The sequence below is a fragment of the Tenebrio molitor genome, unplaced genomic scaffold, assembly GCF_963966145.1.
Source record: "Tenebrio molitor unplaced genomic scaffold, icTenMoli1.1 SCAFFOLD_628, whole genome shotgun sequence".
NCBI lineage: Eukaryota > Metazoa > Arthropoda > Insecta > Coleoptera > Tenebrionidae > Tenebrio > Tenebrio molitor.
Window position 1 is genome coordinate 1 of NW_027184190.1, and position 15394 is coordinate 15394.

The 15394-nt window shown below is 40.5% G+C and overlaps 1 non-coding gene across 1 annotated transcript; it reads right to left on the reverse strand.

Moving 5' to 3' along the window:
* Positions 1-14764: 14764 nt before the first annotated feature.
* On the reverse strand, positions 14765-14884 carry LOC138140948 (5S ribosomal RNA). The gene has a single exon (XR_011162855.1). It is a non-coding gene; the product is annotated as a 5S ribosomal RNA (ribosomal RNA).
* Between the last annotated feature and the right edge of the window lie 510 nt (positions 14885-15394).

Below are 15394 nucleotides of genomic sequence, written 5' to 3' on the forward strand. Positions count from 1 at the left end.
ATTTGGCTTATCCTACGGTTACAATTTTATTCTACTGTGAGCATATTGATGAGTTTGAGGACGCAGCCTCGTTGATTATGTCTGCTTGTTACTTATTTAATTATAAAGGAAAATGCGAAACCTTTTTCTTTTTGTTTTTGACTTAGCCTATGACCTATCCTAATATTTACACTATCTACATTGTGGGGGGTTGGCGGGATGTGGGATGGGGAGTGGGAAATTAGTGGGCGGTGCCCTTTATTGTTCATGTTGGGAGGGCGGAGCATAATGTTCGCCATTTTGTTTGTACATGTGGGCGTGGCGTTTTACTTACATTATCCTATCTTTTTATTGCTAGGAGTTTTACATAATGTTAACGAGATTTCTCGTGATTCCTTGGATGATATGTTCACAATGGCAATAGTGAAAACCAAGCTTTTTGTGTATTTTGGTGGCTATTGTTTTCAGTTGAGGTGTTGGTGGATTAATTTGTGTTTAAATCTGCTTATGTTGAATTGATCTGTATCATTTACGTTTGGCGTTTTTATGAGTTTATTAGTGTTCTTACGGAAGAACTTTTCGGTTTGAATTGAGATGAATTCTTTGATCGTGGGTAGTTCCGAAATATTTCTTAGGTGTTGAGTGTTCGTGTGTCGGGGAGCATTATGAATTAATCTCATGCATTTATTTTGGAATACTTCAAGGGGCTGGAGGGCATTTGTAGAGAGGTGTGACCATACTGGGGCAGCATAAGTGATTATTGGTCTTATTAAGGCCTTGTATATGATGATTTTGTTCTTTACGCTTAGCTTGCTGTTTCTTTTAATTAGTGGGTATATTTTTCTGATTGCATTGTTGGCTTTAGTGAGTTTGTTCTTTAAGTTTTCTTTAAAAATTTAACGTGAGTCTAATGTGATTCCTAGGTAGTTGACTGTTGTTGTTGGCTTTACTGTGTGGTTGTTGATTTTGAAGGGGACAAAAATTTTATTGTTGGTTCTTTTTCTGCTGAAAATTATTAGTTCTGTTTTTGATTCGTTTAGTTTTAGTTTCCAGTCGTCGAAGTAATTTGTTAGTAATTTCATATGTAATTGATTTTGGAGAAGCGCGGCTTGGGCGTAGAATGAGTGCGCGTATATGGCGGTGTCGTCAGCATAAAGAGCAAGGTTAGTTTTGCTAAATTCCGGTAAGTCATGAATGTAAAAATTGAATAACGACGGGCCTAGTACCGAGCCTTGAGGTACTCCTGCTTTAATTGTCTTTTCGGTAGACAGTTCGTTATTAACTTTGACTCTGATTTTACGATCACAAAGGTAAGAGCTCATTAATTTTATGAAGTTTGAGTTGATACCTGCTTTGTATAATTTGTATAATAGCCCTTTGATCCAGACTCGATCAAAGGCTTTTTCTAAGTCTAAAAGTGTCAAAACTGTGTTTTTATCCTGGTTGAAATTGATTAAGATGTCATTAGATATTCTGGCAATTTGATGGGTGGTACTGTGTGATAATTTGAATCCGAATTGGCATTCTTGCTTGATGTTTTGCTCTTCCAAGAATGTATTTAGTCGCCTGTGAATGATTTTTTCTGTTAACTTGGATATTGAGTTCAGTAAACTAATGGGTCTGTAGCTTTCTGTATTGTTGGAGTTTTGCCCGGTTTTGGAATGGGGATGATAATTGCTGTTTTATATTGATTGGGGAAATAGTTAAGTTTTAACACGGCATTGACAATTGTGGGTGAGTTGCACTCTTCCTTTTTTCGAAATGTTTTTTAAGATTACATTGTCAATTTGGTCTTCTCCCGTTGCTTTATTGTTCTTTAATTTTTGTAGTACGTAGCCTATCTCGCGCGGACTTGTTATTACGGATTCTATGTAATCGTGGTCGGTGTTTGCTGGTTGATTAATTATTTTATCGATAAGTTTTTCTATTTTATTGTGTTTGTCGTCGGATTTGTCGTTGCTATTGTGTACATTTTGAAAATATTTTGCAAGGCATTCTGATTTTTGTTTATCGCTGATGGCGTCTTCGTTGTTGTATTTGAGTGGGGGAATTTCGTCTCGTTTTTTAGTTCGTGAGCGCGCTAATTTCCAAAGTGAGTTGTCATTTGTTTTGGCGTTTTTTAAGATGTCGTCCCACTCGCCGTTTTTGTGTTTAGCTAGTTTGTGTTTGATTAAGTGATTCAGGTGTTGTACTTGGATTTTATGTGCATCAAGACCGGTTCTTTGATGTATTTTGCGTGCTTTGTTTCTATCTTTAATGAGATTTGTAATTTCGAGGGGGATGGTAGATTTGTCAGTTTTAACTTTGATTGTTTTAGAGTGTTTGTTACGGGTGTTGTTTAGAGCTTCTGTGAATTTATTTATTTCGGTGTCTAGTTCGTTTGTTGTTTTTATGTTTGAATTGATTTTTATTAGTGAGTCTAGTGTTTTACGGAATTTTTTCCAGTCTGTGTCTTTGTAAGATGTTATGTATTTGTCTAGGTTTTCTCGCGATACATTACTGATACTCATTTCGACAGGGTAATGATCTGACGGTAGTTCTTGAATTGTCGCAGCTGATGTGTAGTTATTTATGTTTTTGATTAAAAAGAAGTCAATTGTTGAGGGATCAGTGTTATTACTAGGGTGGTGGGTGTGTGTTGGTGGGCAATTTAAAGTGATGTTTGAATTGTTGATGATATTTTTTAAAGTTACGCCGTTTGTGTTGCTGTAATTATTTCCCCAATCAATATGTTTGGAGTTGAGATCACCGGCAATTATTACGTTGGTGTGAGAATTGAGAATTTTATGTATACTGTCTGCTTTGTATTTGTTAATTGGCCTGTTGTATGCAACTACAATGGTTGTTTTGTTCGCAAGATTTATTGCCGCGCACTCGATTTCGTTAACAGGTAGTTGAGCTTTAATGTACGGTATGCCGCGCTTCACCAAAATCGCGACTCCTCCGCCCCTTGTGTCGGTGTTTCGTTCTTTTCGGATTATGCTAAATCCTTCTATTATTATCTTGTCCGTTTTAAGTAGCTTGGTTTCCGTTACTGCCATTATGTCCACGTCACGCATTTTGAGGAATACTTTGAGCTCGTTAAGTTTACCTAGAATGCCATTAGCATTCCAGGTAATGATTTTTAAGTACTTTTCCTTAAGGGTGAATTTATGGTGCGAGTTTGTTGGAAATTTCCATTATTATTTGAATTTGCGCAAAGGGATCGCGACAATTTTTTAGTTTAACTGTTAATTCTTTAACTATTTCTAAGAGTTTTTTGATGTTAATTATTTCATTTAACTTACGGATTTCTGTCATTAGTTGAACCAGGTCGCTGTAGCTTGCTTCTTGTTCTTCTTTGTTGTTGCTCGTTGTCGGGGCAGGGGTCGGGGGCTGGTTCTGGACTTTTGGAGTCTCGATCTGTTGTCGGTTCCACGGATTTGTTGTCGGCAGCGGCGCCGGGACGTAAGATACGTTTTTCCTGGCCTTCTTTTCAGCGGCTGCGGCTTTGATCTTGTCCAGGTGCTGTTTCCTCGCCTGGTACACCTCACACTCGGTGCTGTTGGCCAGATGCTTCTCTCCGCAATTGGCGCACTTGATTTTCTGTTGGTCTTAACATTGTCCTTTTTGAGTTCACATTCACTGGTTAAATGTTGACCTGCACATTTCAGGCACTTGGACTTGGAGAAACAATTTGTTGCCGAGTGGCCCCACGACTGGCACTTGTGGCACTGGATTATTTCTTTTTTGTTTAGTAGTTTCTTCCATTTAACTACTACTTGTTGGACTGTTTTTGCGTTTTCTTCAAGGTCTTTTAGTGTGGTTTTGTTGTCTGTGATCACCACATACAGCGGGTGACTGGTGTTCTTCATTTTGTAGACGGTTTTGCAGTTAATTTTCTTGGATCGGAGGTCCTGTTTGACTTCTTCTTCATCTGGGTGGTTTTCAAGCCCGTAAATTACGAACCCGTGCGTCCTTTCTTCTTTTGTGGCATATGTGTGCCACTGGGTGTTGGTGCTATTTTTGAGGACTTCTTTTAGCCTCAAGAATTCCGACATTTTGTTGGTGAAGATAATTGTTTTATCTCGTGTGTACTTTATGTTTACTCCACTTTTGGCGTTTTCATTGCAGAACGATATAAGTTTTTTGTATTCGTATTTCGCATGGAGTATTATTGGGGAGGTTTTCGTTTTTCACATTTTCGTCCTGTACAGCCTCGTTTTGGTCTTCCATTTCTTCGGGTTCGGAAACTTGGTCCTCTATTTCAGTGTCCTCGTGGTCCGAAAGTGGCTCATATTTGTTTTTAGCGGTAGTGGTACCTCCATCTTTGATTTCCTTACTTCCTTTTGTGTTTTCTTCTTCATGTGTTCTTCTTCACTGTCGCGATTTTCGCTTCGCGTTCTTCGGCGCGATTTTTTATCATTAACAACATTAATTTCACTCACTTTGTGGCGTTTTATTCACTAATATTATGTTCACAGTTATTTAGCACTTATGTGGGCGACACGATGTCGGCTTGAGGGGGTGGTCCTTTGTTCGGAGCAGGTACTCGGCACGTCCGTACGGGTCGACCGCTCGGACAAGAATGGTGATCGGACGAGAACCGGTGCTTTTCAACGTGGTATGGCCGTTGCCGTGGTGTTTAGGTGTGATCGTTGGTGTAAAATATATTGCTTTTAACATTCCGATGCACGAATATGAACATCAAAACGCGATGCGTTTCGTTTCCGTATGCACTTACCCTCTGACGACCGACGTCGGACCGAACTAACGGGAAATCCCACAACAACCACCACGTCACGCTCTAACGACAAGAGAGACTACTAGACGGACTGGCGATCTCCCGCGTCGCACATTTTTCGACCGCCGGCGGCGGTGGAAAATCCAGAATTTCACCCCACCTACCGCGCTGCTTGCTCCGACGACGACGAGATTCCCACATTTGGATCGACCGAAATATGTAAGTAATATCAGGAAGTTCCGATTTTCGAGAGGAGACCTGTGTTTCTATTTACCTATCTATAATAATTATCGTTATAATCATCATATCATTATTATTATTATTAACATTATTATTTATTACCATTATTATTATTATTATTATTATTTATCGTCCCTCGGATTCGGCGATCTTCGAAAATCCAAGTTGGACCGTTAGACATTCGAACGCGGTGTGCGTGGCTGACGAGTTGTTATTTTTGGCGTTTTTTTCTTCGATCTTCACCCCGACTTCGGACGACGCAGGTCGGACACGAAATTACGAAGAGAGAAAGACGGAAGAAAGGAAGAAAACCTGAAGATCCGTCGAAGAAAATATCGGAAACTCGTAGGTGCGGCATCGGTCGGACGATGAAGACCGTCTCCTTTCGGATGATCCTCTCGACGGACTTTCGGCCGTCCCGAAGGGTCCGGACGGCAACGGGACCCGTCGTCGACTCGTCCCGTTTCAACTTCCGCCGAAAACGATCGACCTGAACGTCGGAGAGGCGGTTCGCGGCATCCTGTTGTCGGAATTGCCTCGGTTCGAACACCAGGTCCTTTCTGTGCTTCGACCGTTTCGGAAGCGTTTGGCGACGCGAAGATGTCGTAAAATCGAGAAGGTGGCGCGGTATTCCGGGAAGAGATGGACCAATATTTCGGCGAACGAAATATGGATTCCCGGAATCGACGCGTCTACCCCGCACCGCCGACGTAAACCGTCGGTCCCGAATCGAAACCGTGACGACCCGGATTTAGGGCTGGTGGTTGGAGGGGCGTGTACCTGATTCGAAACCCACCGACGTTCCGAGACGAACTTCGCTATCTCCAGGGAAACTTCGGAAACCGAGTTCGGCCAGCTTGATCACACGGTGGCGATGGTGATCGAGGAAAGAGGACGATGCCATCACGCGGGCAAACGATTCCGAGGCCTGCAATTTCTTCGACGGCGGACGCGGTGCGCGTTCAGTCTTCCGTCCGCAGTGGCGACTATTTTATAAAGACTTAGAAAATTTTTTTGTTCAATTCTCGTTCACGAGGTGCTCGAAGTGTACGTGTGTGAGCAAGTGTTTTTCAATAATTATTATTAACTTTTAACGTTTTAACGTGAAAGATGGCCGACGTCGAAAATCAAACAGCATCATCGGTCACCACCGGTTCCGCTGCCACCCCTCAATCCCACGCGAAGAAAGAGAAAAAAAGCGAAAAATCCCAGGGCGAAACCGTCCCATCCTCCGACATCCGAGATGGTAAACAACGCCATCAAGGGACTCAAGGAACGCGGAGGATCGTCTCTTCAGGCCATCAAGAAGTTCGTCGCCGCAAATTACAAAGTCGACGCCGAAAAGGTCGCCCCTTTCATCAAGAAATATCTGAAAGGCGCCGTGGCGTCGGGATCTCTGGTTCAGACGAAAGGTAAGGGCGCGTCGGGTTCGTTCAAGCTCGCCTCGTCCACCTCCGGTGGTGCCAAAGTCGCCTCCGCCTCCGACAAGAGGAAACCCGCTTCGTCCGCCGCATCCAAGACGAAAAAATCATCCGCCAAACGTACCGCCGTCGCGACGACTTCCGACAAGGCTTCCTCGAAGACAGCCAAAAAACAAGCCTCCCCAAAGCGAAGAAGACTGCTGCCGAAAAGAAGAGCGCCGTCGCTGCCTCCGCCGCCGCAGCGAAAGCCAAGAAATCGGCCGCTCCTCGGCAGAAAAGAAAACTAGAGCCGCCCCGAAACCCCGATCGCCTTCCAAAGCGAAGAAATCTAACAAGGCTGGTCCGACTAAAAAACCCAAAGCACCCAAACCCAAGACAGCCAAAGCCATTCCTGTCAAGGTGAAAAAGGCCGCTTCGCCGAAGAGGAAAAAGTGAGAAACGTGGATGGATACTCGACTCATGTTCGTTCGGCTGTGCCTCGTTCCGACGTCATCATCGTACTACCGGCAACGGGGCACGCACAAATGGCCCTTTTCAGGGCCACACGATAATCTACGACGAAAAAAGAAATAAAACTATCCTTACGGCGAAACCAAATAAAATAGATAGCATCAGCTGGCAGGTAGGTGATGACAGGATGCAATAAAATTTTACGAACGACCGCAACCCAACCCGAATCGAGAGGACCGACCGATTATTGACATTTTTATTTTATTCATTTCCGGTTGAAGGGCGATATATTTTTTTTTTTTGCCTGTAAAGTTTGAGGTTCTGAAAAGAACCGATTTTTTTGTTATAAAATTCGTGTTTCGTGTTGTTCTTCCGAAACACGATGTGGAAAAATTTAAGCGCGTTCACCCCGAATACGTCTGGCAAGTTGGATGTCCTTTGGCATGATGGTTACACGTTTGGCGTGGATGGCGCACAAATTCGTGTCCTCGAACAGACCGACCAAGTAAGCTTCGCTCGCTTCCTGGAGGGCCATCACGGCGGAGCTTTGGAAGCGCAAATCGGTTTTGAAATCCTGAGCGATCTCCCTCACCAAACGTTGAAAGGGAAGCTTGCGGATGAGCAACTCGGTACTTTTCTGGTAACGACGGATCTCACGCAGAGCCACGGTACCAGGTCTGTAACGGTGGGGCTTCTTGACGCCGCCAGTGGCGGGAGCGCTTTTCCTGGCCGCTTTGGTAGCCAGTTGTTTCCTGGGGGCTTTTCCTCCGGTGGACTTGCGTGCGGTCTGCTTGGTCCTGGCCATTTCGAATGAAACGAATGAAAAACAAAACTGACAATTATTAAAATCGACTCTGACGATCGTTAGACGTGCACGCGTCGAAAGGTAAACGGGTACTAAAAATTCCGCCATATTAAATTGTACTTTTATACGTGAACAAAGTCAACGGCTGACTTCGTCGATTGGTCGATGGTGAACCGTTGAATCTATATAAGGCTCCGTTAGTTGAAATTTTGCGGTAGTTGACTTCCTAGGGACGAGGTGTGCAGGTATTTTGTGTCAGTTGAAATAATCTGAAAAGATGACCGGTCGCGGTAAAGGAGGCAAAGGATTGGGAAAAGGAGGAGCGAAGCGTCATCGCAAAGTCCTGCGTGACAACATCCAGGGCATCACGAAACCCGCTATCAGAAGATTGGCTCGTCGTGGCGGCGTGAAACGTATTTCCGGTTTGATCTACGAAGAAACTCGCGGAGTCCTGAAAGTGTTCTTGGAAAATGTCATCCGAGATGCCGTCACCTACACGGAACACGCCAAACGTAAAACCGTGACAGCGATGGACGTCGTCTACGCTTTGAAACGTCAAGGACGCACCCTCTACGGTTTCGGAGGTTAATTTCCTGGCGCTCTTCACCGTTCGAGAAAACCAGAATAAAATACGAAATACAAAATCGGTTCTTTTCAGAACCACAAAATAAAAATAAGAGGAAAAAAAGAAACATGATGTTCTTTCGAGAAACAACGGACAATTATTACTAACTGACTACCTGATAAATGTACCAAGATCGTAAACACCCCTTGCTTTCCCTTTTGGCATTGCAGTCGTAAATGATAATAATACAAAAAGAAAAGATGCATCGGTCATTTTACGAAAAAAAAAGCTATAGTGGCCCTGAGAAGGGCCGATATTTTGAGTTTTCGCCACGGAGATGGATCGATCGTTCGTTTAAGGTTTCTTCTCGGTTTTTTTTGGTAAAAGTACGGCCTGAATGTTGGGTAAGACACCGCCTTGGGCGATCGTAACTCCGGACAGGAGTTTGTTCAATTCCTCGTCGTTTCTGATGGCCAGCTGCAGATGACGCGGTATAATACGTGTCTTCTTGTTGTCACGGGCAGCGTTTCCTGCCAATTCTAGAACTTCGGCGGCTAAGTACTCCATGACGGCGGCCAAATAGACGGGAGCTCCTGCACCGACGCGTTCCGCGTAATTTCCTTTTCTGAGAAGACGATGTATCCTACCCACCGGAAACTGGAGACCGGCACGGCTCGAACGGGATTTCGCTTTTCCTTCACTTTACCTCCTTTACCGCGACCTGACATTTTAAGTTCGTTCGTTAGACACCACGAGAAGTAATAAAACTGACGGACGGGACTCGTCGATTGTAAAAGCTGGTAGCTGTGCTTCGAATTTATAGCCTCCGTGATAGGAGAATAGGACGTGACGATTGGTGGGAGCCCGTTTTCAGGTGGGGTTCTGGTGAACACACTACCTATCAGAAAGGTGGTGGTGCAAAGTTAACGCACGCACACGAGTCAGAGCAGTTCGCGAGTTTGTTTGAATCGAATTGAATTGAAAAATGCCGCCGAAGACAAGTGGTAAGCGCAGCCAAGAAGGCCGGGAAAGCTCAGAAGAACATTTCCAAGAGCGACAAAAAAAAGAAGCGCAGGGAGGAAGGAGAGCTATGCCATCTACATCTACAAGGTGTTGAAACAAGTCCATCCCGACACCGGTATCTCTAGTAAGGCTATGAGCATAATGAACAGTTTCGTGAACGACATCTTCGAACGTATCGCCGCTGAAGCTTCCCGTCTGGCACACTACAACAAACGTTCGACGATCACCAGCAGAGAAATTCAAACTGCCGTGCGTCTGTTGTTGCCCGGTGAGTTGGCCAAGCACGCCGTCTCCGAAGGTACCAAAGCCGTCACCAAGTACACCAGTTCGAAATAGATGTTTTTCGTTTTCGACACATTTATAAACGGTTCTTTTCAGAACCACAAAAACTCTCGAACAAAAAAGAAAAAGACGTGAAACAGCGATTTTTAATTAACTTTTATTATGTCATTATTATTATTATTAGGTTTCATGCATTATCGGTATTTTGCACCCATGCCTATCCAACTTGTAGTTATGTGGTTATTGTATTCGAAATAATTTAGTTGATTGAGGTTATGTTATGAATAAATTTCTATTTTGCCAGAATACAACTCTTCGGAAGAAGAAATCAAATAAACAATCGTACATCTGCTGAACAACCTAGTTGATGGTTGATGGATTTGCATTACCCAGCATATAGCCTAAATGTTCATCTTTAGTGAAATTAAAATTACTTAGCTTTTTTAAGAAAGAAAAAATTAGAACGAATTCTCATCGAAAAAACCGCGATTCCTACAAATGATACAGATGGTTTTGTAGTCGCGTATGTTATTGAATACAATGAGCCGACATTTTTCCGACTCTTTGTTTCATCGAAAACGTTGTTGACATTAGCAAGGAACGTTAAGGATTCCCTGAAACAGACAATTTCACTGTTTTGGAATAGCAGTATGTGCAAATGAGAGGACAGAAGACTTTGAAAAAAGGAGTGAACAAAACTGTACTTTAGTACAGAATGTTATGTTTATTTTAATTTCAATTGTTCCTGTTTTAATGAGATTTTTTATGTTCCTAAATCATTTTCTATTTTTTTTTTCATTAGAGAAGAGTTATTGTCGAGTTATTATCTCTACCTAGCATAAAAATTAAAATACTTTGCAACATTACGTTATTATACATTGCATATCTGACATAAAATACTTGCAAAAATTACTTAGCTAATTAATATTACGCATGACAACTCACATTATTTACTTTGCAAAACATTATAGAATACATAACAGATAATTGTGACCCTGTGTATTGTTCATTGGAATTAAAATAAAAAAAACGTGATTTCGTCAATCGCCGTTATTTGCGACTTCAGGCAACTGTCGCTAAGAGCTATTTTTGTTTCTCCGTTCAATTTCCCGATAAAATCGTCGACTTAGTTATTAACTAAGTTCTTCAGTTAGGTGGTATCAACAATACCACAATAGCCATGTTGCCGGAGTTTTTTGATAAAAGACTTGCTAGTTGGAATACAGAAAATATTTACCAAACACCTATTCACGATAATAAACCCGGGGCACTATTGTGGGTTTTCGGTTGGTTTTATATTATATTAGGTACTCACCCTTCGTAACGTGTCTCCACGAAAAAACGTCACTTTCACACTAACCACCTTTCGTTTTAACTCTCGCGACGATAACTGAAATGTTGACGCGCGCCGGACAGATTCACGGACATACAACCACCCACCCACCCCGCGCCCCGGTTTCCGTCTGGACTGGTTCTGTCGTCCGAGTGAGTGCCAAAAATTAGCGTTCGTCTATTAAATGATTGTCGGATGATGATTATTGACGGACACTTTTATCGCACCCGATCACACTTTAGTTACTACCTACGTTTAGTATCGACGACGCATCGTTTCGATTATTGAAATTCGAATTGAATTTTTTTTTTTCTAGTTTTCGACGTAGATTCGCGTGACACAAATATTATGAGCCTTTTTGGATCGATTTCGTGTGCATCACGCCATTTCTACGGGCGAACGTGAATGTGTGATGTTGACGTGATGGAAGCAACGTTTAGGCAATCCGCATTACGTATTACTATCAATTATATTTTAAACGAATGAAAACTTCAATTCAGAAGTGTGATAATCCCGATCCATTCAAGTTTTGTTAATTTTAGATTAAAAATGCGTGAGTATTGTACTATTGCTAACGATGCCAAAACATCGCATATTCAATGTAAAAAGAACAAGGAGCAACGGGCCATTAAGTTAATTTAAAAATAACTCGTACCGGATAAGTCGAATACGTATCCAGGGAAAATTTATTAATTTTAAAATTGACCGGCGGAAACAGGTTCTCGCCTCCCACCACTTTTGTGTAGCGGCCGCCAAATCAATTTTGTTTTTATATAATTGATTCAAAAAATTGAAATTCACGCATAGTTATCTGTGCCTGAAGTGGGTCATTTTCAATTGCATTGTTAGTAAGATCGAAACCATAGAAACCATACAAAACGCATACGACTATTTCTGTTTTTCATTTCACGCACTGTTTTTTATTAGTTACCTAGCAACATGGTCACTGCATTGAAACTTCAGAGTTCCTTCAAAAATTTGAATTTTTAATTTCAATTTTTTGAATCAATGATTTAATATAAAAATAACTATTGTGGAAAACAGCAAAAAATAAAATAATACCACTAATTGGCGGCTGGTCAGGATAGACCTAACGTTCGAAATTTAGAAAAATATTTTTTTTATTTTAATACTGTTACTTTTCTAATGAAGTGCGAAATAAGTTGTGCCCCATTGCTATCTTTTTTATTTTTCACTACGACAATTACAAAGTGTTGATATTCACAACTTTTCGTGAGCACTTCGATAGAAATGAACAAGAACGCAGGAAAATTCCACACCGAATATTAATATTCTGTCCTTGGCCCATGTTTACTTTTATCTACCGCAAAACAAAATGTTCGGATTTGTCAGGGGTATTCTGATTTAAAAAAAGAAGAACATTTGACGAATATTTTAAGTCTCAAACGTTTGGAAAATAATGCAACAACAATTCATAGACTACAAAAAAGCCTATGATTCAGTACCACATTCATGGTTAATTAAAATTCTTAAAATTTATAAAATTAATATTAAATTAAATCACCTTCTTTATATGGATGACATAAAACTTAACAATAACTGAAAATCAATCAATATGTCGTGGTCATTACGAAAATTTAGAATATATAACTAAAGAAGGAGAAATCATTAAAAATTTAAATAAAGGAGAATTTTATAAATATTTAGGTATTAATCAATCAAATCAAATTAAATCTATTCTTTTGGTGTTATAAAATGGTCCAAAACTAATTTAAAGAATATAAATATTCAAACTAGAGTTCTCTTTACAAAATTTTGTAAACATCACCCCAAATCTGCTGTTGAAAGATTTAATTTACCACGCGAAAATGGTGGTAGGGGTTTTTCAAATCTAGAAATTCTACAACACAATCAAATTGCTTCACTAAAAAATTATTTTCTCAATAGAGCTCGTGATATGACACTATAGCAAATATAAAACAAAAGTCTTTACATGGGAGATATTTTAAAGAGCTGAGGGTTTTATATTTGCAATACAAGATCTTGCACCGTTTTGGCTCACAGCGAATATAAAAAACGTCATGATATATTCGCAAAAATTATACACATGAATTTAGCAGTTAAATTCAATTTATTAAAGGATACACAACCACATTACATTTATAAACCAGAAAGTTGTTTAGAAAATGACAATTACAAATTATATTTTGATCGCACAGTTTTAACTGACATTCACATTCAGCATAACAGACCAGACATTATTATTTTAAATAAACAACAAAAGCAAGCATATCTTTTAGATATAGCTGTTCCAAATTCACACAATATAACACAGACATATAATACAAAAATTAATAAATATATTATTATAATTTCAGCAACAGGAATAGTACCGCAATCTCTTTTTAAAAATTTAAAAATTTTGGACTTAGAGAACACATAAAACACAAAAAAGTCAAAATGTGGAGGCGAGACGCCGGTAATTATGTTGATAAGCACTGCACTACTGCCGCCGGGTGGAGGTGGGATACGAAAAGAAGATGCTCTCACTGCTCTCACTCACAATAAGTTCGGAAAAACCGAATTTTATTATCGTATTTAATTGACGTCACAGTTACTTTGGCGAAACAGGAGCTCGCTTTTCGAAGGCATGATGAAAAAGACAGACGAATCAATTTGATATATAAAACCTAACAGGAACGGCTGGTCCATGAGGTCATTTGGGTAATGACCCCCTAAAAAATAAAGGTTTTACCCAACACCAGCCGCGACTGCAATGTACACAAGACTATGACTGCTACATATTATGTTATTTCAACCAAATCAGAAGTACAATAATTTTGAAAAGTAAGTGCAATGTATACTTCTAAATCTATCTAAATTTATTAATATGTAATTTTTTTCAAAACTATCGATCTTTCTTTGAAACATTTTCAATTCACAATTCACTGTTGGAAGCGCTGTACTTTTTAGTATAAATACGTATACGAAAAATTAAAATAATAGTTGAATTAACACATCGTTAAATGTTACGAGGAACATAGTTTTTTGGATTACACAGCAAAATCTTGGAATTTCAGTCCGATATTACTCCATTGAGTCTTTGGACTCACAAATAAATACCTCGAAAAGCCGACAAACATCTGTCTAGAACTTTTCTAGTAACCAGAGGGTATCGTAAACGACCCGTGTTTAGACCTCTTTCGTGAAAGTGACCGACCGCCGGCGCCGCTCGATTTCGTCATAAATCTCAGCCGTACCCCCCACGATAATTGACAAGTCTGTCATACAGCCCTACCATTTAAAACCTTTATTCTCTTCGTTTTAAAAATAGTTTCGCATGGTTTTTCTCTCTTCTCGTTTTACAATGGTCCAGTGACTAATAAATGAGTGTTGTGTTATGAGTTTGTTCGAGCTCAAAAAAACGTGGTTCGAAATTGTTTAACGTTTAACGAATGGTAAGTTATTCTAGTTTTTATGTTGGTCTTAACGTGTTAGGGGCCAAGAATACAACATTGTCTGTCCATTATAACATAGAACTGATATGTTGAATTCAGATCTCTAATTATTTAAAAACCAAAAAAATAAAGCAGCAGTCAAAGTGGCATGTACGCGTAACCTAATATATATTTTTTTTACATTAAAAGATCGCCGTCTTCCTCGTCGCACTTACGACATTTGCATATGTTATCTTTGTTAAACTCACGGAAGGAATATAATGAACCGGTCACCCGTCCAAGTGCTGACCGCTGCCCGCGTGGCTTACCTTCGGTGATCGAACGACAACCTTTACCGTTTGACGAGTTTTTATTCTGCAATTGTTTACAATTAATCGACAAAAAAAATTGTTTTCTTAATTATCTAGTACTTAAAGCTATGAATCTACATTATACGGGTCTGTGCATGTTTCCGAATACCTGCACGAAAAACAAATCGGTTCGGTGGTTGCTATGGATTTCAAAAAAAAACAAAAAGTGTTGGGGGGCAACGGCACGCGGTGTTCCCAAGCGGTCACCCATCCAAGTACTGACCGCGCCCGACGTTGCTTAACTTCGGTGATCGGACGAGAACCGGTGCTTTTCAACGTGGTATGGCCGTTGCCGTGGTGTTTAGGTGTGATCGTTGGTGTAAAATATATTGCTTTTAACATTCCGATGCACGAATATGAACATCAAAACGCGATGCGTTTCGTTTCCGTATGCACTTACCCTCTGACGACCGACGTCGGACCGAACTAACGGGAAATCCCACAACAACCACCACGTCACGCTCTAACGACAAGAGAGACTACTAGACGGACTGGCGATCTCCCGCGTCGCACATTTTTCGACCGCCGGCGGCGGTGGAAAATCCAGAATTTCACCCCACCTACCGCGCTGCTTGCTCCGACGACGACGAGATTCCCACATTTGGATCGACCGAAATATGTAAGTAATATCAGGAAGTTCCGATTTTCGAGAGGAGACCTGTGTTTCTATTTACCTATCTATAATAATTATCGTTATAATCATCATATCATTATTATTATTATTAACATTATTATTTATTACCATTATTATTATTATTATTATTATTTATCGTCCCTCGGATTCGGCGATCTTCGAAAATCCAA